The sequence below is a fragment of the Ambystoma mexicanum genome, chromosome 12, assembly GCF_040938575.1.
Source record: "Ambystoma mexicanum isolate Mex_15411 chromosome 12, UKY_AmexF1_1, whole genome shotgun sequence".
NCBI lineage: Eukaryota > Metazoa > Chordata > Amphibia > Caudata > Ambystomatidae > Ambystoma > Ambystoma mexicanum.
The window spans coordinates 191145916-191171182 of record NC_090936.1 but is presented as its reverse complement, the minus strand read 5'-3'; the positions used below and the strand labels follow the sequence as shown (position 1 = coordinate 191171182).

Below are 25267 nucleotides of genomic sequence, written 5' to 3'. Positions count from 1 at the left end.
TGACCTGACCTCAGGCTATTGGCAAATAGCTCTGACAGACCATGCCAAGGAGAAAGCTGCATTCTCAACCCCAGGAGGCTTATACCAGTTTAAGGTTATGCCTTTTGGACTTAGGAATGCACCTGCTACATTTCAGAGGATGGCGAATTAAGTTCTGAATGGGTTAGAGGACTTCTACATGGCATACGTGTGTGACATTGAAGTGTTCAGCCCCACTTGGGAAGAGCATCTTCACCACCTAGGATATGTTTTGCAGGCTCTGAAACAGGCCCATCTGACCATAAAGGCTGGTAAATGTGAAATTTGTCTGAGTAAAGTGGTCTACCTTGGTCATGAGGTAGAAGGGAATAGTTTCTTACCTGTAACTCCATTTCTCCAGCATTGGTATCTTTCATGGATTCACATGCTTTGAATATTCCCCGTCGTCAGGCTGGGAATCCCCGGTACATTATATAGACCCTTTCCCGTAGGAAAACTTTTTCGACGCTTGTGCGTCCTATCCACCTCGTTTTGTATCATGCGTGCCCGTACCGTCAGGACGTCATGATATAAATACAGGGCCCGCCCCCGCGCTCCCTCAGATTTCGGCCCCCAAAGTAGTGGGGGAACCGGTTTGCATGATCAGGGGAGGCAGGTGGGCGCATGTGAATCCATGAAAGATACCAATGCTGGAGAAGAACAAGTTACTTTCTTACCTGGTAACGTTCTTTCGATGGGATGGTCCGACGACGTATTCCATATCTATGACATGTAATCACCACAGCTGTGCTGCTTCGGAAACTTTTTCGGCGTCTGCGTCCTGCGTCGATGACGTCGATACGCCGTCGTCGAGGACCTCCTCCGACGTCCGACGTCATCCGATGTGATAAGTAGGACGCACGACGCCCATAGCCTCAGTTGTAGTTTTTTCCCCCAGAACGTGTGACATAAGTCAACTGCCAGTCAGACACAAAGCCTTGCGGAACGTAAGCTGCAATTGCAAAAGAAATTCTGCAGCGGGGAAGGCCGGGCGGGAGCGATATGGAATACGTCGTCGGACCATCCCATCGAAAGAACGTTACCAGGTAAGAAAGTAACTTGTTCTTCGAGGGGATTGGGTCCTCCGACGTATTCCATATCTATGACAGACTCCCAAAGCAGTACCAAAGCAAGGAGGAGGGAAAGAATTTAGAATAGCCAATCAAATAGCAGAGCAAAGGACCGCCTTGCCAAAGGCCAGAACCTGTGCCCGGATGGAATCAAGGGAATAGTGACGTACAAATGTATGTACTGAAGCCCAGGTGGCTGCATCACAGATGTTGAGAATAGGAACACCCCTCTGCAGGGCAGTAGACGCAGCCATACCCCTGGTAGAATGGGCCCGCAAGCCAGCCGGTGGGTCCTTACCCGCCAAACGGTAGCACTCCGAGATGGCCAAAACAATCCAGCGAGACAAAGTCTGTTTCGTCACAGCTTGCCCCAAACGCTTTCCAGCGTAACCAATAAAGAGTTGATCATCCACTCTGACCCGGGACATGCGTGAAACATAAAAGCTCAAAGCTCTCCTAGGATCAAGCCTATGGAGCCTCTCCTCTTCCTTACCAGGATGCGGAGGAGGATAGAATGCCGGAAGAACAACCTTCTGGGCCAAATGAAATTCCGTCACTACCTTCGGAAGAAAAGAAGGACGAACTCTAAGGACAACCCTGTCCTTGTGAAATACAGTGAAGGGAGGCTTGACTGAAAGTGCCTGTAACTCACTCACTCACTCTGCGAGCGGAAGTAACCGCAACTAAAAACACAGTTTTCAGAGTTAACAGCCTCAAAGGGCAAGAATGCAAAGGCTCAAACGGAGCACCCATAAGAAACCTAAGAACCAAGTTTAAATCCCAACCGGGCACCAGGAAAGGTGACGGAGGGAAGGAGGGAATTAGCGAGCCCTTTCAGGAACTGTGAAATCAAAGGGATTTTAAAGTAAGAACACTCCTCAGACGAGCGCTTAAAGATGGACAGCGCCGCCAGGTAACCCTTAACGGTACCCACTTGCAAGCCCCTGTGGGCCAAAGAAAGCAAAAAGGACAGAACCATGGGGATGTCACATGCAAAAGGATCCACATTCTGAACTCTGCACCAGTCGCAGAACTTACGCCAACGGCAACGGTACAGAGACTTTGTTGCCGGCCTGCGGGCCGAAAGCAACACCTCCATCACGTCCTCAGGGAGGTCCCAATCCATATACCTCAACCGTTCAGAAGCCAAGCGTGAAGGTTGAGGGATCTGACCTCTGGATGGAGAACCAGACCCCCCCCCCTCCCGTGAGAGAAGATCGTCTCGGTATGGAAGACGACGTGGAGGGCAGATGGATAAGTCGAGAAGGTCCGGGTACCACGTCCTCCGAGCCCACGCCGGGGCAATGAGGATCATCCGGGAACCGAACTTCCGCAACCTCCGCAGCACTTGCGGGATGACGGGGACTGGAGGAAACGCGTACAGCAGCGGGAATGACCACTCCACCACGAACGCGTCTCCTAAGGCTCCTTCTGGAGGAAATTCCCGCGAGCAAAACCTTTCGCACTTCCGGTTGACACTGGAGGCGAAGAGGTCCACTTGAGGGGTCCCCCAAAGGGCGAAGATCTCCAAGAGAATCTCCTGAGCCAACTCCCACTCGTGAGAGATTGCGCTCTGCCTGCCCAGAGCGTCCGCCGTCATGTTTTCGGCTCCGGCCAGATGAACTGCCGAGATCGAAACTTCCTGCTGGATGGCCCAGAACTCGAGCTGCATCGCCTCTCTGCACAGAGGAAGTGACCCTGCCCCCCCCTTTTTGTTGAGGTAGTGCATGGCCACTGTGTTGTCCGTCAGGATCAGGACAGTCTTCCCTCGCACAGACGGCAGAAAAGCCTTCAGGGCTAGCCTGACGGCCCTCAGCTCCAACAGATTGATATGGAGTCTGGACTCCGACGGAGACCAACGACCGCTGACTGTCAGCCCGTTGGCATGAGCTCCCCATCCCCTGAGGGATGCATCCGTCACGACCGACACCTCCGGCCAGGGAAGCCAAAATGGAGCCCCCTTCATCAAGTTGCCTTCGATGGCCCACCACAGAAGGTCCCGGGCGACCGAGGACGGCACCTGAACCGAGTCCGACATCCTGCCGGAGGACTGCGACCATTGCGTCTTGAGAGCCCACTGCAAAGATCTCATCCGCAGGCGAGCCTCTGGCACCAGAAGAATGCAGGATGCCATGAGGCCGAGCAACCTCAAGAACTCGAACGCTGGGAGCGTCTGGGCATGCTGAAACTTGTGCACCATCTGCTGAATGTGAAGAGCCCTCACCTGGGGAGGAAAACACTGCCCCAGGGAAGTGTCGAGCACTGCTCCGATGTACTGGAGCCGCTGTGCTGGTGTCAAATAGGACTTCTTGAAATTGAGGGAGAAGCCCAGCCTGTGAAGGGAGCGACAGGCGATCGATAGATGATCCAGGACTTGCTCGGGAGAGCTCCCCCTGATCAACCAATCGTCCAGGTAGGGGTAGACGTGAATCCCCCCTTGTGTAACGCTCACCTGATTCTCGCAGAGGCGCCGGTCTTGACTGGGCGACTACTGTATCTTCAAAGGTGATGTGTAGCACCCGGTTGGCTCTTTGGGCTGGACCTCTGTGCACTGTATGCCTGACGTGTAGAGTAAGATGTCTGCAGATAGAAAATATGGGGTTAATGAACTGGGGTTATTGGGGTGTCCCTATCTCTTTCCTCTTCTCCTCTCCTGTAGACCCCCAAAGGTTAACGCTCTCACCTTAGGTAAGTGAATGCCGAGCTCTCCACCTGCCTCGGGGCAGGGTGCTGTAACCAGTTTCTTCACTGGATAGGTAGCGCAGGCCTCTTGACTTCAGAGGACTGCTGTCCGTCGTTTACTGCACGAACGGTAAGTTTCGAGTCATTCAAATGTCTTTAAAGTCTTTAGTAATGATGTCTCTTGTTTTGCAGGGTTCCGGCGATGGCGGATGACGGGCTGAAGTGAGTTGAAGATGGAGCCCGTGTGATGAATAGAAGCGCCTGGAAGCACGTAAGTAAGCGCTTGTTGCCTGCTTCACTATGCGCTCTAACTGTCTTTTTATTTTGCAGGTACGAGTTCGGAGCGGCTGCAGGGTGCCGGAATACCCACTGGATTAGATGTGGAAAGGAGTAATGGCACGTGAGTATTAAAGTTCCCCAATGTCTTTAAACGCACCTTGTTTTGTCTTTCAGATGCGGGATGCAGCGCCGAAGGCCTCCGGAGCGTGCGAAGAGTTGGTAAGCCTTTGCCTTTCAGATGCCGGAATGCTAACCTGTTCTTTCTTGTCTTTATAGGTGTTGCTGAAGACTGGATTCAGGATGGTAAGCCTTTGCCTTTCAGATGCCGGAATGCTAACCTGTTCTTTCTTGTCTTTATAGGTGTTGCTGAAGACTGGATTCAGGATGGTAAGCCTTTTTCCTTAGGCCCAGGACCGGATGCAGAAGACACGATGAGCGTTCTGCTGCAGAGGTTGCAGAGTAACGCAAAGCAAGATTCATCCACCGGGTGTGGTTTAAATAGCCTCCTGTAGTGCTTAGGTGTCTCCTTCCACAGCCACGCCTAAGTAAGAAAAGAGTTCCTGGTAAGAAAAGAGTTCCTGCCTTCCAGAAGAGTTCCAGTGTTCTGAATCTAGGGAGTGGCTCCAGCCCCACCCAACAGGAAAAGTAGTTCCAAACAGAAGAGGATCAGAGGCTCAACTGGCAGGCAAGTAAGCAGCATGGTCTGCTGAAGGTAAGTCCACCCAAGCATTATGAGCCCGGCGCTTCCAGCGCTGGGACTGGGCATATTTATGAGCCTGGTGCCACTGGCGCCAGGACTGGGTCCAAAAGGTCCCAATTGGGACTGGTTGGCACTCGGAACCTGGGTTATGGATCTGCTTCCAAGGGAGTTGGGAAAACCCTGACCTTTTGGAAGCAGAGATCATGACAGTACCCCCCCTCAAGGCCCCTCCCAAACCGGGCTTCTCCGGGGGTTTTGGCTTGTCAGGAAATGTTCGGTGAAATCTTTTGATTAGGCGAGGAGCGTGGACATATTCAGCAGGTTCCCAGGATCTCTCTTGGGGGCCGTAGCCTTTCCAGTCAATTAGGTAGAATAGTTTAGATTTGGAGATCTTGGAGTCCAGAATGCTTTTGACTTCAAACTCGAGTTCTCCATCCACTAGGATAGGTTTTGGAGATTTGGTTAGTCGGGTTTGAGGTTGCACGGGTTTTAATAGAGAGACGTGGAAGACCGGATGTATCTTCATGTGCGGGGGCAAGTCCAACTTGACCGCTACTGGGTTTACTATGGTAGTGATGGAATAGGGACCAAGGTATCTTGGGTTGAATGTGCGTGGCCCTTTTAGAGATAGATATTTGGTGGATAACCAGACTTGATCCCCTACTTGATAGTGAGGGGCTTCCTTCCGATGTTGATCTGCTCCTTTCTTGTATTGTTCTTTAGCCCTTTGAAGGTGAGAAACAGCTTCCTTAAAGGCTTGGGTGATTGTAGAATGCAGGTAGTCTACTGCTGGTGTTTCAAGATCTTGGAGGGGATCCAACTCCGAGGTTCGAGGGTGACTGCCGTACAAAAGAAAAAACGGGGTTTTCCCAGTTCCCAAATGGACAGAGTTATTGTAGGCATACTCGGCTATCCAAAGGGTATCTTTCCAAGTTTTTTCAGTTTGTTGCAGCATGCAGCGTAAATACTGTTCCAGAGTTTGATTGGTCCTCTCGGTTTGTCCGTCGGTCTGAGGGTGGTGACTGGTCGATAGTCTCACATCAATTTGAGCCGACCGACAGCAACTTCGCCAAAAATGAGAAATAAATTGACTACCTCGATCCGAAATTAGAACCGAAGGAAAACCGTGCAGTCGGACGATGTTTTCGAGAAATTCTCGGGCCAGAGTTGCTGCTGTTGGCAAGCCTTTGAGCGGAATGAAATGCGCCATCTTGGAGAATAAGTCCACGATTACTAGAATCGTATTGTATCCGGAGCATGGAGGTAGATCGGTGATGAAGTCCATAGAAAGCGTATGCCAAGGGCGAGGTGGGATGTCAATAGGGCGTAAGAGGCCTGCTGGTCTTTCCTTTTGACTCTTGTTTTGGGCGCATACTCCACAGGACATTATAAAGTCTCTGATATCTTTTTTCCAAGATGGCCACCAGAAGTAGCGCTTGATCTTTTCTGAGGTCTTGGCTATACCGGGATGACCTTCCATTAAAGAGTCGTGATAACAAGAGATTACTTTTTTCTGTAAATCTGTGTTGGGTAGGTATAATCGTTCTTGGAAATACAATAAGTTGTCCTTTACTGCAAAGTCCTTTCCCTGCAGATGCCAATTCTGTATGTCTGCTGGAGTTACAAGTTGCCTGGCTTTATCCTTAACTTCCTCTATGGATTCTGTGGCGATTACACCCAGAATTCTTTGTTCGGGAATGATTGGTACAGGTTTAGGGTTGACCAAGTGTTCTTCCACTCCCATCCGAGAAAGGGCATCGGCTTTACCGTTCTTTGTACCAGGTCGATAGGTAATTATGAAGTCAAACTCGGCAAAGAATAATGCCCAACGGAGTTGTCTAGAGGATTGGGCTTTTGCGGTCTTCAAATATTGCAGGTTTCGGTGATCCGTAATCACAGTAACGGTGTGTCGGGCCCCCAGCAGATAATGCCGCCAAGCCTTAAAGGCAGACTTGATAGCCAGAAGTTCCTTGTCAGTAATCGTGTAATTGATTTCAGGAGGCGAGAATTTGCGGGACCAAAATGCCACGGGATGCAACTGATTGGTTACCGGGTCCTTTTGTGATAGAACTGCCCCCATGGCAAGGCTTGAAGCATCAGTTTCCACGATGTAGGGGAGTTTGGGGCGAGGGTGTTTTAAGATTGGTGCAGAGATAAATTTAGTCTTCAAATCCTGGAAAGCTTGTTCCGCCTCGGTAGACCATTCAAAACGTTTGTTTTTCTTTAACAAGGCAGTGATGGGCTGGACTATTCGAGAGAATTCGGGGATAAACCTGCGGTAAAAGTTAGCGAAGCCTAACATGCTTTGCACACCTTTTACGGAGGATGGTGATGGCCATTTGAGAACTGCATCGACCTTCTTTGAATCCATACGCACTCCGCCAGGTGATAATATGAATCCCAAGAATTCAACTTCAGTCACGTTGAAAACACATTTTTCCAACTTAGCGAAAAGTTTGTGTTGACGCAATCTTTCGAGGACCATTTTCACGTGTTTCCGATGTTCAGATTCCGATGAAGAATAAACGAGGATGTCGTCAATGTAAACAACAACACATACATCTATGAGCTCTCTGAGGACATCGTTCATAAAATATTGAAAGGCGGCCGGGGCATTGCAAAGTCCGAAGGGCATGACCTGATATTCAAATAGCCCATACTTGGGGCGGAAGGCCGTCTTCCATTCATCGCCCTCTTTTACTCGTACCAAGTGGTAAGCTCCTCTAAGATCCAGCTTTGTATATATGCATGCTTTTCTGACTTGGTCCAGGAGTTCAGGGATCAAAGGTAACGGATATCTATTCTTAACGGTGATCTGGTTAAGGGAGCGATAATCGATACAAGTTCTAAGGTCTCCTTCCTTTTTTGGAACGAAGAACAAAGCTGAAGAAGCAGGGGACTTGGAAGGACGAATAAACCCATTTGCCAGGTATTGATCCAGGTATTGTCGAAGGTGAAGGTTCTCAGGCTCGGTGAGGGCATAAATTCTACTACAAGGAGGAGTAGATCCAGGTATCAGGTCTATCTGGCAGTCATAAGACCTATGAGGAGGTAGAGAGTTAGCCTGATCCTTCCGGAAAACATCTTGGTATTCTAGGTATTCGGGAGGTAACTGGGGAGTCTCTGAAGAAATTGCGGCCAGTGCAAAACCAGGTGGAGGGTGACAAGTAGAGACACATTCTGGAAACTGGACCGTTCTTGCTCGCCAATCGATCAGAGGATTGTGTTTCTCTAACCAAGGTATTCCTAGAATAATCTGAAACTGAGGGGCCTTGATCACATCGAACACGATCTTCTCATGGTGTCCATCTTGACTTACTAGCGTCACCTCTTGAGTGGTATGCGTTACTGGCCCGGAGGCTATCTCCGTACCATCCACCGTAGTAATGACGTCCTTTACAGCCTTGGGACAAAGAGTTAGATTCATCCTCAAAACCATTTCATGATCCACATAATTGCCGATGGCACCGCTGTCGACGTAAGCTTCAATTGCATGTAATCGATCCGGATTATCAGGGCTAATGAGGACCATAGGTATCACGAAATGCGAGGTCACGGAACTGGTTTTCACGCTCGGCAAGAGGACCTCTATTCTTGTCGGGCGAGGTCGTTTCCCTGCTCAGAGTTTGTAACTTTGGTAACTGCAGCTCCTACTGCCTTCTTGGCAGGTTTCACCGGACAGTCTCGAAGAAAGTGCCCTGAGTTTCTGCAATATAGGCATAATTGCAACTGTTTCCTCCTTTCCCGCTCCCTTTGTGTTAGAGGACCTTTCAGACCCCCTATTTGCATGGGTTCCCCGGAGTCTACTCCTTTGGAAGGAGTTGGCGGTTTGGAAAATACTCGAGCATCAAACTTGGAACGATCGGCCTTCCTGTTCTGCAGCCTGTGATCTATTTGAACGACCAAGTCTATATAATCCGAACAGTCTTGTGGGGGATTCACTACTTGGGCTAAAACGTCTTTGAGCTCTCCACGTAGACCTCTATAAAACAGCGTAATCCTTTTGTCCTCAGGCCATTGAGTTTCCACTATTAGTCTATTGAAAGATGCAATATAAGCCAAAAGGTCTTGATTACCCTGTCGCAACGAAAGAAGCTCATTGTCCAAGGCCTGCCCCTGTGAATGTCTTGCGAACAGTTTTTCCATACTAAGCTGAAAGGCTTGAAAATCATGGAGAACCGGATCATCTTGATTAACTAGAGGGATCGACCAGTCTGCCGCATTGCCACTAAGGTACGAAAGTACAAAAGCTACTTTTGCTTGATCAGTTGGAAAGGCTGCTGGCCGGCATAAGAAGTGCAACCGGCACTGATTGATAAATACTGCAAACCTCTTTGGGTCACCAGAAAATCGTTCGGGCGGAGCCAGAGGTACATTCCCAGGTAGGTTGATCTGCACTGGATTCATAGAGGATGTTGAAGGAAGATTTGCCCCTGATGCGGGTAACAGGGTCTGTCCGGCTTGTGACTGTAGCACTTGTCTAGCAAGATTGTCTGTTCTCTCCTTGGAAATAATTAGTTCCCTTCTTAGAGCATTCGTTTCCTGACGAGCTGCATGCACTTCTGCCCTTAGTTCCCCAAGTAACCGGGCTAGGGGGTCAGTATCCGAGGTTTCCATAGCGCCTGGGCGAGAGTTTTGCGGTAGGCTTTGCGTTCTGTAACGCTCACCTGATTCTCGCAGAGGCGCCGGTCTTGACTGGGCGACTACTGTATCTTCAAAGGTGATGTGTAGCACCCGGTTGGCTCTTTGGGCTGGACCTCTGTGCACTGTATGCCTGACGTGTAGAGTAAGATGTCTGCAGATAGAAAATATGGGGTTAATGAACTGGGGTTATTGGGGTGTCCCTATCTCTTTCCTCTTCTCCTCTCCTGTAGACCCCCAAAGGTTAACGCTCTCACCTTAGGTAAGTGAATGCCGAGCTCTCCACCTGCCTCGGGGCAGGGTGCTGTAACCAGTTTCTTCACTGGATAGGTAGCGCAGGCCTCTTGACTTCAGAGGACTGCTGTCCGTCGTTTACTGCACGAACGGTAAGTTTCGAGTCATTCAAATGTCTTTAAAGTCTTTAGTAATGATGTCTCTTGTTTTGCAGGGTTCCGGCGATGGCGGATGACGGGCTGAAGTGAGTTGAAGATGGAGCCCGTGTGATGAATAGAAGCGCCTGGAAGCACGTAAGTAAGCGCTTGTTGCCTGCTTCACTATGCGCTCTAACTGTCTTTTTATTTTGCAGGTACGAGTTCGGAGCGGCTGCAGGGTGCCGGAATACCCACTGGATTAGATGTGGAAAGGAGTAATGGCACGTGAGTATTAAAGTTCCCCAATGTCTTTAAACGCACCTGGTTTTGTCTTTCAGATGCGGGATGCAGCGCCGAAGGCCTCCGGAGCGTGCGAAGAGTTGGTAAGCCTTTGCCTTTCAGATGCCGGAATGCTAACCTGTTCTTTCTTGTCTTTATAGGTGTTGCTGAAGACTGGATTCAGGATGGTAAGCCTTTGCCTTTCAGATGCCGGAATGCTAACCTGTTCTTTCTTGTCTTTATAGGTGTTGCTGAAGACTGGATTCAGGATGGTAAGCCTTTTTCCTTAGGCCCAGGACCGGATGCAGAAGACACGATGAGCGTTCTGCTGCAGAGGTTGCAGAATAACGCAAAGCAAGATTCATCCACCGGGTGTGGTTTAAATAGCCTCCTGTAGTGCTTAGGTGTCTCCTTCCACAGCCACGCCTAAGTAAGAAAAGAGTTCCTGGTAAGAAAAGAGTTCCTGCCTTCCAGAAGAGTTCCAGTGTTCTGAATCTAGGGAGTGGCTCCAGCCCCACCCAACAGGAAAAGTAGTTCCAAACAGAAGAGGATCAGAGGCTCAACTGGCAGGCAAGTAAGCAGCATGGTCTGCTGAAGGTAAGTCCACCCAAGCATTATGAGCCCGGCGCTTCCAGCGCTGGGACTGGGCATATTTATGAGCCTGGTGCCACTGGCGCCAGGACTGGGTCCAAAAGGTCCCAATTGGGACTGGTTGGCACTCGGAACCTGGGTTATGGATCTGCTTCCAAGGGAGTTGGGAAAACCCTGACCTTTTGGAAGCAGAGATCATGACACCTTGCCTGAGATGCGCTGCCACCACCACCATGAGCTTGGTGAAAACCCTCGGGGCGGAGGTCAATCCGAACGGCAGGACCCAAAACTGAAAGTGCGAGTCGCCAACCGCGAACCTCAGGTACTTCTTGTGCTTGGGATGGATCGGCACATGGAAGTAAGCATCCTTGAGGTCGAGTGACACCAACCAGTCCTGAAGCTGAAGGGCCTGGAGGACTTGAGAGAGAGTAACCATCTTGAACTTGTCCTTCCTGAGGAGTTTGTTCAAACCGCGCAAGTCCATGATGGGTCTCAATCCCCCGTCTTTCTTTGAAACCAAAAAATAAGGGGAATACCATCCCTTGTTCCTCTCCGCTACAGGCACCAGTTCTATGGCGCCTTTCTCCAGCAGGGCTTGAATTTCCTGCGCAAGGAGCGGATCCGGACTCTGCAAAGAGAGGTTCCCCGGTGGATTGTCGCGAGGCCTGTGCCGAAAAGGAAGACAGTAGCCGTGGGCAATGATCTCCAGAACCCACACATCTGAAGTAATGGCTTGCCACTCTACAAGATGCTGCGCCAGCCTTCCCCCAACCGGCGAACCATGGGACATGGCCTCACGACTGAGTGGGAGCGGCTGCGGCGTTACCTGAGGGCAAAGAGGCAACTGCCCGAGCGGCCTTGGCACCACGGGTACCCTGTCGTCCACCTCTGGTACCCCTGCGTTGGCCTCTGTGACTGCCAGCTCCTCTCGCTCTACTGAAGGATGAGTAATAGCGAAAGGAACCACCCCTCCACTGCTGTCCCCTAGGACGAAAAGGCGGAGGTTGGCGAACTGCAGCGCCCAACGACTTCGCTGCAGCTTTTGAGGTCTGCAACCTCTCAAGGCTCTCGTCAGCCTTGCTGCCAAAAAGGTGTTCACCATCAAAGGGCATGTTGAGGAGCCAGGACTGCACATCAGGAGCAAACCCCGACTTCCGCAACCACGCAAACCTGCGTATCACGGTGCTCGCCGCCATGGACCTACTGACGCATTCAGCCAAGTCCAGACCCGACTGAACGGACTCACACATGGCATCCTTACCATCCTGGACCATAGAAAGGAAACCATCCCGTTCATCCCCTTCGGGAATACGTTCAGCCGCTAACGCAACACAGTTCCACAGAGTGTGCGTGAAACGAGACAAGGCACAAATGGAGTTGGCCGCCTGAAGCGCCATACCACCAGAAGAAAACACTTTCTTCGCCCAGCCATCAAAACGTTTGTCGTCCCTATCAGGAGGGATGGTAGGGTACGACGCCTGCTTTGCCGGGGCCGTGGCCGCCTGCACCACCAAACTTTCCGGAGTGGGGTGCCTGGTCAAGTAGCAGGGGTCGCTACTGGCTGGACGGTATTTACGCGACAAGGATCTGCCCACCGCCGGGAGACTCTCCGGAGCAGTCCAAGCCGCCGCCACCCTTCTCTGTAAAGCCATATGGAACGGCAGTACCGGGTCAGTTGGGGGACCAACATCAAGGATGTCCGTCAGATCATCCTGCACAAACTCCCCTGGGGGAGCAGACCATCCCAGATACTCAGACACCCTAGCCAGAAGGCGCCGGTACGAGGAATCGGCATGGGAGCCAGGCTCAGGCCTACAAAATTCCACCTCCGGAGAGGTGTCCAGTCCACTGGCATCATGCAGTGACTGCCTCAAATCGTCAAACAGACTATGGCCCGAGACAATGTCATCTGGCACCAGACTAGGAACCAGGCCATCAGAATCCTCATCCGCCTCCGAAATATATTCCAGGTGGCGAAAAGGCACCCGAGGGTGCTTGCTCTTAACCAGAGCCTTCCTAGGGGGCACACCCGTGACACGGGGCACCTCCGACACGAAAGGCGTCGATGGCGTCGAGCGAATCGGCGCCGACGCCGAGAAAACCGGCAACGGCGCCGAGAGGATCGGCGTCGACGTCGAGGAAATCGGCGTCGACGCCAGATGCAGCGCCTCCAGTATCGGCGGCGTCGACACAGCCCTCGAGGCCGGAGCCCCGAGCGTGTCCCTCGACGACCTGATCGTCGACGGCCTCGACGACGACGACCTCGAAGCCGGAGCCTCGAGAAAGCCTGTCGACGCCCTCGACGCCTCAGACGTCGATGTCTTCCTCGAAGACTTCACAGGAGCACACGGTCTCGAAGGCGTCGAGGACCGGGACCTGGAACGGGTACGGCGAGAACGAGCCTCCTTGTCCGAACGGGACCGCTCCCGTGACTCGTGCCGACCACTCTTGCGAGCGGTGACTCTCGACCTCACACTGCCGACCCCACTCGGGGGCGCGGACGGCTGAGAACCCTGCGACTCAAGAATCGCCAACATTTTCTTCCCGAAGGAAGCCCATTCCTCCGGCGTCGCACGGCTGGTGGGGTAACCGACGTGCCGTGCAGAATCCTCGGAAGAGGACCTGGAAGGCGACCGGTGACGGCGCTTCCGAGAATGCCTCGAAGAGGCTGAGGAGTGGCGAGACCCACTCCTAGAAGAAGACCGACGAGACTTCCGACGATGACACGGAGAGTCACCCCTCGAATCATCCGTCGAAAGCCCCGCCGACTTCGACTTCCGGGGCTTGGACACCCGACCTACCGACAACTTCTTCTTACGTTCGCGTAAGGCCTTGGACGTGAGCGACTGGCAGTCGATACAGTCATCCGTGTCGTGGGCCTCCCCGAGGCACCAGAGGCAGGCGTCGTGCGAGTCAGTCACCGACATCTTGGACCCACACTCCCCGCACTTCTTAAAGCCCGGACGCGGGGTTGAAGACGAAGTGGAAGACATCGCCGAAGGAAATTCACAAACGAACAGGTTCGAAGAACCAGAAAGAACAGAACTCCAAAGAGTCGAGGCTTAGGACCGAGAAACACGCAGCAACACGTTCGCGGAAAAAACGGAACTGAGGCTATGGGCGTCATGCGTCCTACTTATCACATCGGATGACGTCGGACGTCGGTGGAGGTCCTCGACGACGGCGTATCGACGTCATCGACGCAGGACGCAGACGCCGAAAAAGTTTCCGAAGCAGCACAGCTGTGGTGATTACATGTCATAGATATGGAATACGTCGGAGGACCCAATCCCCTCGAAATGGAGTTACAGGTTAGAAACTATTCCCTTCTCCAGCATTGGATCTTTCATGGATTCACATGCTTTGAATAGATTACATAGCAGTACCACCCCCAAGAGGAGGCGTGCATGCAAACCCATATACTTTCTTCGCAAAGGCCGTTCCCTATGATCATGTATACATCAGTAATAGTTAACATAGGAAAAACGAACCACATACAGTCATAAATTCCACAGGATGCAACCCCGCAGCCGGGGCTTACCTTATTGGAATAGGTGTCGAAGCACCGCCTGTCCAATCCGGGTGTCTTCGGCATGTTGCTGCGACAGGCAGTAATGGCGGGTAAAGGTGTGTGTAGCCGCCCAGGTAGCCGCCATGCAGATGTCCCCTAGAGGGACTCCGGCCCACAGTGCCGTCGACGATGCCGCTGCTCTAGTTGAATGAGCTCTTGGCCGTCGTAGAAGAGGCTTTCCTGCCCTGGAATAGCAGTACGAAATGGTAGATGACACCCATCTTGATAGTCCTTGCTTTGAAATGGCTTTTCCTCTAGCACCCAAACCATAGGCCACGAACAGCTGTCTTGTTTCTCTGAACGGTTGCGTACGATGAAGATAAAACTTGAGAGCCCTTTTTACATCTAATGTGTGTAGCATGCGCTCCGCTCCCGAGCATGGCTCCGGAAAAAACGTAGGTAACACAATAGAGGAGTGTTTATGGAACACCGAAGGAGCCTTTGGTATGAACTGTGGGTTAGTGGCTAGGACTACCTTGGTCTTGAAAAATCGTAAGTATGGTGGGTCTACCATTAGAGCCTGAACTTCTGAAATAAGTCGGGCTGAAGTGATGGCCACCAGGAAGGCCAATTTCCACGACAGAAACTTTAGAGACGATGATGACATTGGCTCAAAAGGAGGCTTCATAAGAGACGTTAAGACCAGATTGAGGCTCCACTCCGGTGGAAATTTCTTCTCTGGAGGGAAACTCCGAAAGAGGCCTTTAAGGAAGTGCTTAATCAGGCGGTCGCTGAACAATGGTGCCGAGTGCCGTCGACGAGTAAACCTGGAAATGGCTGCTAGGTGTACCTTTATTGACGACACCGACAGGCCCTTTTGAGCTAAGAACAGCAAGTATGGAAGGAGCTGTTCCGGCTTAATCGATTGCGGGGCCAAACCTGGTTGATCCTCACACCATTGACAGAAACTTTTCCATTTGTACGCGTATGAGGCGTTTGTGGAAGGTGCTCTTGCCGCTTGCAGGATACGCCGACAGTCCTCCGGAATCGTTAGCCGACCAAATTCGGCGAAGTCAGGAGCCAGGCCGTCAACTGGAGGCTGTCCGGGTCGTGATGCCAAACGACACCCTCCTGTCGAGACAGAAGGTCGGGGGTCTTCTGAAATCTCATTGGTTCCGCCGCTGCTAAGTGTAGTAGGTCTGAAAACCACAGAGTATGGGGCCACCAGAATTACCCGACATGGGTACCTGAGGATCCATTGCAACGTCCTCCGGACAAGGGGAAATGGAGGGAATGCGTACAGGAATTTGTTCGTCCATGGGAATGCGAACGCATCCCCCAGTGAGCCCTGCTGAGGCCATCTGCTTGCGTACTGATGGCATTTTTTGTTGTTCTTCGTTGCAAACAGGTCTATGGAAGGGTGTCCCCATTCCTTAAATACTTGTTGAAGTTGTTGGTCGTTCAGCACCCATTCGTGAACTTCGTTCATTTCTCTGCTGAGGGCATCGGCTTCCACGTTTCTCACTCCTGGTAGGTGGAACGCTAAGATTTGCATGTTGTGTTGCAGGGCCCAATGCCAGATTTTCTGTGCCTCCGTCGATAGGGACCTGGAACGTGTCCCTCCTTGTTTCCTCAAGTAGAACATCGTAGTGGTCTTGTCCGTCATGACACGCACCACCGAGTCCTTCAGTTGAGGAAGAAAAGACTTCAGAGCCCATCGCACTGCTCTCAGTTCCAGCAGGTTGATATGCAGGGAGGACTCCTGCAAAGACCACTGGCCTTGTACCTGTAACGTATCCAGATGAGCTCCCCATCCGCTCAGCGATGCATCCGTCACCACCGTCTTTTGGAACTCTGGTTCCAGTAGAGGCATTCCTTTCGTTAGATGAGTAGACACTTTCCACCAGCCGAGTGCTTGAACTAGTTGTTCGTCGACGACCAGTCTGTCGGACCAGCGACCTCTGCTCTGCGCCCAACGGTCCGCTAGAAATTCCTGGCAAGGCCTCATAAACAGACGGCAGTTGTTTATCAACGGAATGCAGGACGACATGGTCCCTAGCAGGGACATGTACTTGCGCACTGAGACCTTGGAACCGCCTCTCCATTCCGACGCCTTGTATAGAAGTTTCTGAACTCTTTCGCTGGATGGTTTCACCAGGCTTGTGTGTGTATGAAACTCCGCTCCTAGAAAGACCAAGGTCCTCGAAGGCTCTACGGAGGACTTGTTGAAGTTTATTGCGAAGCCCAGTTCCTGTAAGATGGACATTGTGGCTCGTAGACTGTCTCGTGTTTGTTCCTTGGATGAACCTCTGACCAGCCAGTCGTCTAGATATGGATAGACATGATGACCATCCTTCCTTAAATGGGCCGCTATAGGGGCCAAGCACTTGGTGAACGTCCTGGGGGAGGACTTGAGCCCGAACGGGAGGACCTTGAACTGAAAATGCTTTCTCCCGACGACGAATCTTAAATATCTCCTGAGTCGTGGGCGTATTGGGATGTGAAAATAAGCATCTTGAAGGTCTAGTGATGATAGATAATCCATGGGTTGCACCGACCTGATAACCTCTTGGAGCTTTAGCATTTTGAATTTGAGGCTCTTTAGCCACTTGTTGAGTACCCTCAGGTCGAGAATGGGCCTCCATTTGCCGTTTGGCTTTTTGACAACAAAGAACCTGGAATAAACTCCTTGTCCTTCCTGTGCCACAGGAACTCTTTCTACCGCCCCTTTTCGCAACATAAGCGCCGCCTCTTGTCGTAGGATTCGGAGGTGGGGCTGTGTCGAGAATAAAGGGGGAAGACGCGGAGGCTTGTCTTTGAATTGCAGCGCATGACCCATGCGAATCGTGTCTAGGACCCATCGATCTGTGGTGATGCATTTCCATCGGTCGAAGTGATGAGAGACTCGACCCCCCAGGACGTTCCGAAGGCCGTCATTGGTTGCTGGTTTGCTTGTTCTTCGTCGACGACGGACCTGAGCCTCGCCGCCTGGAGGCTTGATAGTCCCTGCTTCTACGTGCCGACTGGGACGCTCGTCTAAACCCTTGTGAAGAGTACCAGGGCCTGTTAAATCCACGGTCCCTCGAGGCTCCAAAGCGGGAGTTTCCAGAAGCACCCCTGAAGGGGCGAAAAGAGCGAAAATTTCTACCCGTTTGAAGGGCGCCGAGGGACCTAGCAGTATCCGTGTCTTCTTTCATCCCTTTCAGCGCTTCATCAACCTTTTCGCCAAACAGGTGTTCCCCTTCGCATGGCATGTCCAGGACTTTGTACTGTACTTCAGGACGGAAAGTAGTACATTTGAGCCACGCTTGTCGACGAAGCACTACTCCATGGTTGATTTGTTTGAAACCAGACTCTGCTAGGTCAACTGCGATATTAATAGCGTGGTTCGAGGCCTCTTCGCCATCCCGCACCAGCAACATAGCTGCTTTCCGGTGTTCGTCTGGCAGGTGTTCTAGGATAGGGGCTTGTTTGTGCCACATTTCCCTATCATATCGTGACACGATCGCTAAGGAATTGGCTGCTCTTACTGTCGTCGCTCCGACCGAGAGCACCTTTTTTCCAAAGGCGTCCTGCCTTCTAGCCTCGCTTTCAGGTGGCGTTGAACATTTTTGCTGGACCCTGGCCTTCCTAGCCGCTGCCGCCGACACCACCGAGTCAGACAGAGGCTGTGATGTTAGACATTTCGGAGTGGACTCCGGAGCTTTAAACTTTTTCTCGATCCGTCCCTTTATGGCTGGCTCCGAGAACGGATGGCGCATCGTCTTGAGACCTTCTTGCCACACGTGGTCAAGGATTGGGATGGCAAATACCGATTTTCTCCTTTGACCCATATGGTCAAAAAGGAAACAGTCTTTCTTCTGCTCCTCAGGAATCAAGCCGAATTCGGAACAAGCTTTTCCCATCATTGCATGGAAGGCTCCCACATCATCAGGGGGAGATGGCTGTGTCTGGCTCCTCGTAGACTCCAACTCTACATCCGAATTCCATGTTGGGTCCCTCGACGGTGACAGGGAGATGTCTGACCCGGAGACATCCAGTATAGAGTCGGACTCCGACAACTCACCCTCCTCCTGAGCTCGAGGACTATCTTTTACCGCCTGGGGAGCCGATGGGTGTTTCGTCGTCGAGCGAGCCGTACAAGTTTGCTCGTCGACGGAAGGTACAGACAAAAGTGACGATGACGTCCCAGGTTGAGGGAACTGCGTATCCAGCCGCTGCAGGAGCTTCTGGAGAGTATTAAGCACATCCAGAGACAAAACCGTCTGGGGGGTCAGTAACGTGGATGATATAGGTACCATACCCCCGCTCGCACTCGTTGCCGTCGACGTGGAAGGCCGTAAGCCTAAATCCGATGGCTGCAGAACCATGTCACCTTCCCCTTCCGCCGAGCAGGCCGTGTCTGGCTGCAGTAAGACCTCAGGGGGGATCGGGTCATAGACCTCAGGTAGCCAGGCCATAGACTGAGTCTCCGTCGACGAAGGAATCCCAACCGCTGCTGCTTGAGCGGTAAAAGGCATCGTCAATGACACCGAGGTCGACGAGCCGGTCGTCGTCGTCGAGCCCTTAGACTTCGTCGTCGATTTCGATGCCGACTTCCCGGCTGAAGCTTCTCGACTCATGGAAGACCTGGGACGGTCCCCTGAGGAGGATTTTGACAGCGCTAGCCTCTCCGTCTTAGATGAGGAGGAGGAGGGCTTTTTATGTGATGAGGAGGATCCAGCATGTTTCCCCTTATGCTTGTCCTCAGCGCGAATTTCTGCTGGCCGTACCGTCTTCGATGGAGGCTACAACTTGCTCCTGGAGGCCGTGGAGCCAACTTCCGAAGCCGGGTAGGCACCCGCTCCGTCATTAAGCCAGTCGACCAGCCTTCTTTTACGGTCCTTAAGGGTTTTTTGGGAGAAACCCTGGCATATCTCACATGTATCCGCCGTGTGGTGCGGGTGGAGACAGTAGATACAGTCCATGTGGCCGTCTCCTTCATAAACCTTTTTTAGGCCACAGGTTGCACACGGGTGAAATAACGCCTTTCCAGACATAATTCTCCAGAATTTGAACTTCGCCGAAGCGAAACAGACAAAACAACCTAGTTTTCACTAGTAGTAAAACACGAGGATCCCACTACTTTGAAAGACGGTTGAAATCTGAGGGAGCGCGGGGGCGGGGCCTGTATTTATATCATGACGTCCTGACGGTACGGGCACGCATGATACAAAACGAGGTGGATAGGACGCATAAGCGTCGAAAAAGTTTTCCTACGGGAAAGGGTCTATATAATGTACCGGGGATTCCCAGCCTGACGACGGGGAATATTCAAAGCATGTGAATCCATGAAAGATCCAATGCTGGAGAAGGAGGTGAAATTAGGCCATTGCTTGGCAAAGTACACGCTGTACAAGACGCGGCCACCCCTACTACTCAGACTCAAGTGAGAGCCTTTCTAGGTCTCACTGGATATTGCAGGAACTTTATAGAGAACTGTGGGACTATACATTTTCCCTTAAATCTGATCTCCTCACCCAAATTCCCCAAGAAGGTCAGGTGCAATGAGGAGTGCACTAAGACCTTAGAAGGACTGAAGAAAGCCCTTTGTCAAGCACCAGTCTTGCGAGCTCCTGATTACAACTAATACTTCATTGTACAGAGAGATGCTTCTAATACAGAGATAGGTGCAATTTTGAGCCAACTGGACGAGAAAGGAAGGGAACACCCCATCTGCTCCATCAGCAGGAAGCTGAAGGAACATGAGACAAGGTGGGCAACTATAGAACGTTAATGTTTTACCATTGTGTGGTCTCTGAAGAAGTTTAGGCCATACTTGTATGGTTCTACTTTCATTATTCAGACAGACCACCAACCTTGAGATGGTTAATGGAGATCAGGGGGGGGGGGTGAATCCAAAATTGTTGAGATGGTCAATCAGCCTCCAAGGGTTTGATTTTACCATAGAACACAAGTCAGGGTGTAATCACCAAAATGCTGATGGTCTCTCCAGAAAGGTTGACCTACTAGAATAGGAGATTCATCCAGGAGTGGATGAAATCCTACTGTCCCTTAATCTGGGGGCGGGGGGTCGAATGTTAGGGAGAATTTTCATTTCTCTGCTAATTCCCTTCAAACCTAGAGACTTCCAGCTCTTTTTAATTTTTACCCTGGAATGAGTGAGACCCGTTTCCCACTCTCTCATGTGTTTTGACCCGATTTGGATTTTGTGCTTTGACTGTTTTTTTACTTTTCTTACCTTCTCTTTGTAGGTCCAGCACACACCATCTTATGTGGAGTGCTGGGGGGTTACCGCATGTAACATTTTTATTTTGTATTTGTTTTATTTGTAGTGCGCACCTTGCCCCGGGGCATCTGGGTGCATGTTTAGAAAGGCAGTTACAGGTTACAGTTATGTTACCCTCACTACTTTAAATGGCTGGTAGCAGTGGTTTAATTTTTCCTAGCATTGTGCTTTTCTACCGCAGGCTGAACCCTCAGCTGCAGCACAGCACCCATGGGTGAACATTTTGTCAAAAAGGCCCTGGTCGTCTTTTTTTGCCATTTTCTGTTTGTGAGGTCTTTCTTGGGTTTTACTCTGTGCGTTGACAGATTTGAGCCCTTTGTTTGCCTTGCCTTTGGCAGGCTTCAGCCCTGAAGCCCACCTCTACCTCCAGTGTGTCTGGAAAGGCAGGATGTGAGGGAGTTTCCTGAAACTCCACAGTCCTTTGTCTCTAGGAATGCCTGAACGCAACCTGTCCTGATTGGCTGTCTGGCTGTCCTGAAACAGCCACCCTGTTGTGTGATTGACAGCCTATGCTGTGCATGAATGGGAGAAACCTGCTTACAAGGCGAGGGTTTTGGGACTAGAGGCAGAGTCGACCACTGGGAGAAAGACCTGAAAAAGAAACCGTGAACAAAGCTTGCTGCATCCTCCGGGACCTTTTGAATTGCCCAGTGAAGCCCTGTTGCTGTACTAAAACTCCCCTTGGGCTAGTGGGACCAACTAACTCTGAGATGAACTCCACTGGACCATCTTCCCCGACTGGCTGTACTTCTTCATTGCTGCAAGAACCGAGTGCCAGGGGTCGAGTAATCCATAGTCGAGTGAAACGTCTGAAATCCGTCTAGAAGCTCCAGTAGTCTCCTAAGGACCCTCCGTAAGCAGGACGACCAGAGCTCGAGTCCCCTCACCAGAGTGTAGGACCCAAGGAGTGAAGGAAGCCCAACCGGTATCCGAGATCCGCAACGGTGCTGTTTACTTAGCGCTGAAACCGCAAAGTGCCGCTGAACTGAAAGGAGCCCGTAGCTGACAACGACCTCCCAAGTACCACTACAGGAGCCATCCTTCCTCTTGTCCCCACGACTGAGGCTCAGGAAGACAGGGTCTGCACCGCTGTAGCAAGGCATAATACAGCTGGACCACTCCTCTTCAAACCAGAGGTACTGTTTAGACTTGGGGTACTTACATCATTGTCTATTAGCTGTGCTTTTCTCAGTTGTGAAATGCAGTGGCTTAACTTTAGAGTGGATTACAACTCTCTTTGCACAGGCTTAACAGCTTGTTACCCTACAAGTGATTTTCTTCAAACTCTCTAACTTTGTGCAAGACTGTTTCTAATCTAAGAGGTGCCGCTGCTCCATAGATTGTGTTCCAATTGACTTTGGCTGTCCTGGCTCTCTGAAGACTCTTCTAGTTCATTGACGTTGTCCTGGGAAAGGCTTGTCTAGACTTCATTCGAAGATTTAGTTATCCTCACAATTACTGAGAAACTGTTTAACCTTTTCCTTCCTTAAACGTTTCCCTGCCATTACTGTCCTTGTGATTGAAGTTTAGGGTGTAGGAATTGTGTATGTAGCATATCCAAAGATTATCCACTAACTTTTTCTGATTCTGAAAAGTAATTTTAAAGTAGATTTACCTTGTTACACAAATTGACTTTTTAAATAACCATGGATGTTAATTAAATAAATAACTATTTATAACAGAAACCTTGAGTGTAAGTGCTACTTGGCTACTTGTATTTATGGATTTCATTTGTACAGCTCACATTTACCCCTCTTGAGATAGACCTAGCTGCTCAGTCACACTACCATTTTGTGTTACCCAATACCAAGCATTTAAGTGTTGTGCAGTCTCACACAGTGTGACTACATCAATTCTTACCTAACAACTAGCCTGCCGCCCGCCCCCTCTTCAGAAGCTTTATAGGCAACCAAAAATGTACCCCACAAACCCCTGACTGGCTATAGCAGCGGAGGAGCTGGAACCAGCAAACAGCTACTCAGCACTAGGGGAGACCAGGAAACCCTTCTCAAAATATTTGTAGGCAAAGACTTACTTGATATAGGATTGAGAACAGACAATACTGAGCACAGTGACCGCATGAACCACATGGCAAGAGATTGAGGCTGAAAAGAGGGCAGCCTAGAGGTCCTACGAAGACTTTCAGGAGAAGTCCCTGCACACAACAAGTTAGCCCTAATTTCTTCTTTACACTCAACATTTACTCAACCTGAACATTGGCGCATTTCAGCTGGAGAATTGTTTATTTGGCTGTGTGTCAAACTACACTGCTCGCCCCCCTCCGAATTAATTTCTCCTCAATTTATTAGTCTGGATCAAATGCCAGCCGCTGCCATCCCCATGTCTGTCGCGACTGTGCCACTAGCGCACCAATTGGCACCCATCGTGGACTATTTGGGACTCATTTGTTTCCGTAATACTCCCTGGACAACACCTATTCATATTATTGTCTTTACTTTCAGTTTGCAAGGCTTTGGAACTTTCTTATTTACTTTTACAAACTACATGTCCCATAATGCACCTTGTGGCAGTTCCCATTCCTTGGCTATTCCTATGCAGCAGTTCTAGCACTACAATCCCCAGAAGCCTTAGAGAACAGTGCAGCTTTCGCTTTCCAAGGACTAGAGAGGGAGGAGGCCAATTACATTCAGGTCTGCTGCTCCAGGTCCTGCTAATTAGCCTACTTCAGCACAGGGCAGGTCAGTATTTAAGCAGCTGCCTGCAGGAGCACAGGTCTCTTTCATTGAGCTTTCTACCAGCCCTTTGTTGCCTTGTTCCTTGGAAATTCGCTGTGTCCTGTGGTTTCCAGTTCCTGCTCTTGTTCCAGAGCACTCTGCTTCCTGACTTGCAGCCCTGCTTCTCGCCCTTCTCTCCCCTGCCTTTTGCCTGCACCTATGTGCTTCCCAAACTGCGGCCCTGCTTCCTTGTTTGCAGCCCTCTGTTCCCTGGTTACAGCCCCTTGCTCTCTTCCTTGTTTGAAGCCCTCTGTTCCCTGGTTACAGCTCCCTTGCTCTCTTCCTTGCTTGCAGCCCTCTGTTCCCTGGCTACAGCCACTTTGCTTTCTACCATCGATTTTCTTATTCCTTGCCGTGTGCAACGCCCACTGCCCACGATTCCTGTCCTTAGCTTCCTTGAGTCTTTGTGAGTCTAGAAATTACCCACCCATAGCATAGGAGATGTATTTTGTTGGCCGAAGACCAACCACATCATGTATTCATCATCGGTAATACAGACTCATGAGGATGACAAAAGTGCGTCCATTTTGATGGAATAGAATTTGCCATTTTGTCTAATTTTTGCTTCTTGCTTTCTGTTTAAACTGCTTTGCTGTAAGCTTATTCTATTCCATATCTCATTATTGCTCATGCATAGAGCAAGGCCACAAGATACATGTTGAAACACAAAGCAGGCAATCCAGACAGCAATGCCCGATCCCCTCCCGCACAAGTCCTTGGAAGTAAGCAACAAGGCATTTAATCACAACGCAGGTGCCAGCTAGTCTCGCTGATGCGGTAGAAATGGTAGGAACGAACAATTAATGGCTTGAATTATGCTCCCTTTTACGTCCCCCCTTCACTGAGCCCTGTAGAGCGAGTTGACCCCTAACACACGAATAGAAACTAGAACATAGCAAGGCCTGGAATGTGTCTCACCCCTGCACGCAACTTGCTTGAAAGAACAAGAGCAGTGTTCACTAAAACAAAGAATCATGTCTGCAAGTCTGCAGATTGCAAACTGTTGCTAAAATGATTGTCTCAAGGTGTCATATTTGTCACAATTGACAATCATCAAATCCATTTCAAAGGAAATGCATTATGGGCGGTATTGAACATGTCATTACTGATAGTGAGATGTTTGTTTTGTATATATGTAACTGTTGTATAATGCTCGCTCTCTTGCGTCCCCCGGGGTCTGGAGACACACGTTGCGGGACGTGAGACCCAGTTGGCCAACTGAGACTATTTGCTTTGCAATAAACCCTAGCTTTTGGGAAGTGAACCTCGCGGTTGGCATATCAGTTCGTGTGTGGTGATTGTGCCTTGTTTCCATATGCGAGGGTCCCCTAAGGGCCCCATAATCTTCAGTCCTCCCCTTTTTTCATCCACTTCAGTTGTACTGTTTCCTTGTTTTCTCTCTGCTAGCTTACTCTTGTTTTTCCAGCCCTTAGTTACTATTCTGGATTCCCCTGTACATTTTCCGGTTGCCGTTCCCTGCATTTAGATACTAGCTTTCTGCCCTTCTTTTCATCCGGTTCTCTGTCCTGAACCTTGCTCTCTTTGACTTTCTTTCCCCTGGACATTTCTGTTCTTGTCTTCACTTGTGCTTTATGTAATTCCTATGTACAGAGATTGGTTGCTGGATTTCCAGCAGGCAATCTCTGCCCCTTCCCTTGTCGCTTTTCAGTGTTGTACTTCATGTCATTGTTAACAGTATACTGGTTCCTGTTTCAGAAAGCAGTCATTGTTCAGTTCCTGCTGAACCTGTACAGGCTTCAGTCTTGTGAGTACTGTTACCTTGTTCGTGCCTTAGGGTTCAGACACCCACTGATGTTGCTCCTTTCCATGAGCATTCAGAGTGGGCCCCTGTAATAGCAATCTACTCAAAAGGCTGGAGTTTCCCTGGTTCCGTGGGAAACTCTTCCCCCATTCTGCGTACACCCCAAGAGGGAACCAAACATGTTTGTTCTTTTTGTATTCCCTGCCCCTTTTTGTTCACAGCCTATGTTGCCTATCCTTTATTGTCTGCAGGACTCCTTGTAATCCAGCTTCATGTGTGCCTTTCTCCCTTTGGCTTAGTGGGCACGCCTCTACCTTCAGGCCCTTCCTGACAATGTCT

At 50.5% G+C, this 25267-nt stretch overlaps 1 protein-coding gene across 1 annotated transcript in view; it reads right to left on the bottom strand.

Annotated features, from left to right (window-relative positions):
- Window positions 1-25267, bottom strand: part of PWP1 (PWP1 homolog, endonuclein) — a 429968-nt gene that overhangs the window by 67940 nt on the left and 336761 nt on the right. The gene's annotated exons all lie outside the window — the stretch shown is intronic.